The 3,369-nt window shown below is 47.8% G+C and overlaps 1 long non-coding RNA gene across 2 annotated transcripts; it reads left to right on the top strand.

Moving 5' to 3' along the window:
• Positions 1–1,947: 1,947 nt before the first annotated feature.
• Positions 1,948–3,369, top strand: LOC123065357 (uncharacterized). 2 transcript variants are annotated; one of them, XR_006430986.1, is made up of 3 exons: positions 1,948–2,428; positions 2,907–3,040; positions 3,273–3,369. It is a non-coding gene; the product is annotated as an uncharacterized lncRNA (long non-coding RNA). The 2 variants fall into 2 exon arrangements; XR_006430985.1 differs by having other exon boundaries at positions 3,250–3,369.

Below are 3,369 nucleotides of genomic sequence, written 5' to 3'. Positions count from 1 at the left end.
CAGGAGCGGGAAGCAAAGACAAGATGAGATCACTACTAGGAAAATGCTTATACATAGAAGTTTACCAGTAGCGTTTGTTTGTGTCCCCGCGCTACTGGTAATTACTAGTAGCGCTGGGTACAAAGCGCGCTACTGGTACGGCTTAGCAGCAGCGTTGGTTTCTTTTGGACACGCTACTAGTAACTATGCCACACCACACCATTAGATGAAAAAATATTAGTAGCACGGGTTGTAAATCCTACGCTACTACTAAATGAATAGCTATAGGATAGAGGGGGCATGGGCTTTCGTGACGTTCATAGCTTTAATTTGGCACTCCTAGCTAAACAGGTTTGGAGGCTTATTGAGCACCATGACTCACTGTGCGCAAGGGTCCTCCATTCAAAATACTACCCAACGGGAGAATTGCTGAATTGTGAGCTCAAGAAGGGAGCCTCATTTGTGTGGCAAAGCATATGGGCAGGAGCCCAAACTTTCAAGAAAGGGTGTATATGGAGGGTTGGTAACGGCTTGAAGTTGAATATTTGGGAAGATTGCTGGATTCCCAACAGCTCATCAAGGAAAATTGTGATGCCCCGAGGAAACAGAGTTTTAACTCGAGTTAATGAACTTATCGACCCAGCCTCTGGGGAGTGGGATGAACAGCTTATCAAAGATAATTTTTGGCCCATTGACGCTGATCGGATCTTACAGATCCCTTTGCACCAGGAAGATACGGAGGACTATGTAGCATGGCATTTGACAAGGTCGGGCATTTTCAGTGTACGCTCGGCGTACTACAAGCAGTGGGAGGACTCGTATGGAAGCAACAATCCTAGCTCTCTCACAAGTGCTTCTGGTTACCATCCTGTTTGGAGGAAACTTTGGAATCTAAAAGTGCCAAGTAAGGTGAAATTTTTCTTATGGCGGGTACTATACAATGCTATCCCATGCTTTGGAGTACTGGCTGATCGGCACATCTCTACATCTGCTCAATGCCCAGTCTGTAAGATACATGCGGAGGATGTGGCACATGCAATCTTTGGTTGCTCCAGAGCCCGGACGATCTGGTCACGGCTTGACCTTCATGCAATAATAAGGACAGCAACCGTGCCGGGCAGATCGGGAGCGGAGATATTGGATTTTCTGCTGTGTGATTCAACAAACCAATGGAGTTATTATGATGTTGTTGAACTACCAGAGATGATTGCGGTGACCGCTTGGTATATTTGGTGGCAGAGGAGGCAAGTGGAGAAGGGAGAAGAGGTGCAGAACACAGAACGATCAGCACAAGCGATACGAGCTGTCGCTTTAAACGTTGTCCGTGCAGCAACGCAAAGGGCAGTCGCTCCAAGGATGAACATCTGGAAGCGACCTTCATCTGGCCAACTAGTTCTGAACACGGATGCGTCCTTCATAGAAGATAATTATTCTGGATCTTGTGGTGCAGTTATCCGAGATGGCGCTGGTTACTTCATTGCGGCCTCCACGGCGAAGCTGGAGCATGTATCTGACGTTGAATCAGCGGAGGCGGCAGCTCTCCTTGAGGGCTTGAAGCTTGCTCGATCAATGGGAGGTAATTCCATCGTCCCCCGAGCGGATAACATCACAGTGGTGAATGCAATGACAAACAATAATGGACATTCTATGGTGGCTGGTCCCATACTAGACGACTGTCGGCAAATATGCGCAGATTTCGGGAAGGTCCTTTTTGAATTTTGTAGCAGAGAATCAAATATGATAGCTCATAGGCTAGCTCAGTATGGTCGGGATGATCCACCGTCCTTGTGGTTGGACGTCCCACCTAATTTTATTTTGAATTTACTTGCGGATGATGTAAGCATTATTTAAGAGTTAATAAAGCTAGCCGTAAGGCTTTTCCCTAAAAAAAAAAAATGAATAGCTATAGCGCAGGTGATACACCCACGCTACTACTGAGCGTGTCCACTGCGCTGTGCGGCACTATCCACCCCTGATCCACTCCCACCCCTGTCCTCTGCCCCCTAGATCTCCTTGCCGCCGCCACCTCCGCCTCTCACCCCTCCTCCGCCTTTCTCTCCCCCATTCGCGTCGCCTCTCCTTCTCCTCCCCCTCCACCTCCCCGTGTCTCGAGAAACCCTCCCATGGCGGAGTCGCCCGAGAACTCCACTGCGGTGCCCGCTCCACCCGCCGCTCCTTCTCTAGCCCCTCCCGCCCATCCGCCCGCCCCCCTAGGTTCCACCATGGCGCCACTCGTCTTGGCTCATGTCCTGCTAGCGCGGCCTGGCCGGCATCGTCGGAGGGAACAAGGCTAAGGTCTCGGCCGAGGTCGCCCCGGATCCGGAGGACGCCACCGAGCACGGGCGTCGGGGGGAGGCCGATGAGGAGACGCGGCGGTAAGATTGTCAAGCACGACCTCTAGTCCAAGGAGCTCCCCAACACCGCATCGAGCCTGACTGCCGGTGGTTAGGTCAGCAAATCCCCCTACCTCTCTGTTTATTTTTCTAGTGGTGCACTGATCGATGCCCTTAAGATACGTACACTATTAGGAGCAGTCGGGAGCTTGATGATAGATGTATGAGGAAAGCAGACAAGATGTGATGGTTTCATTTTTTGTATCCAGTTGGTATTGTCGGAATTATACGATGCCTAAAGTGCTTTTGCTTATTAGGGTCTGTCTGGGTACTGATTGGCTCAAGTAATTGCTAAGACACAGTACAGATAGTGAACTTGGTTGGTGATGCATCAGATCGTGTACATAATAGTTTGTTAAATCAAGCTTTGATATGATGTATATATGCTGGATTGAATTCGTTGATACTGTCATAGGATGTGCAGTGCAGATGATTGACGATTAATTTTGTATATGAATCTATTCCATTATAAGCCTGGTGGTGTGGCGTAACAGTGAATGTTGATTGTATTATTCTGCCTCTTGTTTATCACAGGAAATACACGAGTTATCAATCAGAAAAAACTTGAATATTTTAGGCAAGAACTCCAGGCAAGGCTTACAAATAACTACAGTATGTTAATGAAATCTAAACAGCTGCCACTATCGCTTCTACAGGATCATCAGAAGGTAAACACTTATATACACTTCTATCATCCTGATCATTGATTTGTGGACGTGTAGCTCATGGAGTATTAGTGTATGTGACTGGCACTACTTTGCTGAAACTAGTGTTTACTTTTACTCGTGGGTTCAATTCGATTTTTGGTTAAATATCTTGGAACCTTCCGCCTTTATTGTGAAATATCATATTGTAATATGTTTTTTTACTCACATAGGTTCGCTCATGTTGATTATACAGCAAGCTCGTGCACATCTTCTTGACACTGAACCTTTTGAGCATGCCGCCGCCGTCTCCGTCATGCGCCCTCCACTCGAGTGCGGCAGAATCACCTTCT

This window comes from Triticum aestivum, chromosome 3B, assembly GCF_018294505.1.
Source record: "Triticum aestivum cultivar Chinese Spring chromosome 3B, IWGSC CS RefSeq v2.1, whole genome shotgun sequence".
In the NCBI taxonomy this organism is placed as follows: domain Eukaryota; kingdom Viridiplantae; phylum Streptophyta; class Magnoliopsida; order Poales; family Poaceae; genus Triticum; species Triticum aestivum.
Note: the sequence above shows the minus strand (reverse complement) of the source record. Positions and strands in the feature narration are given on the sequence as shown.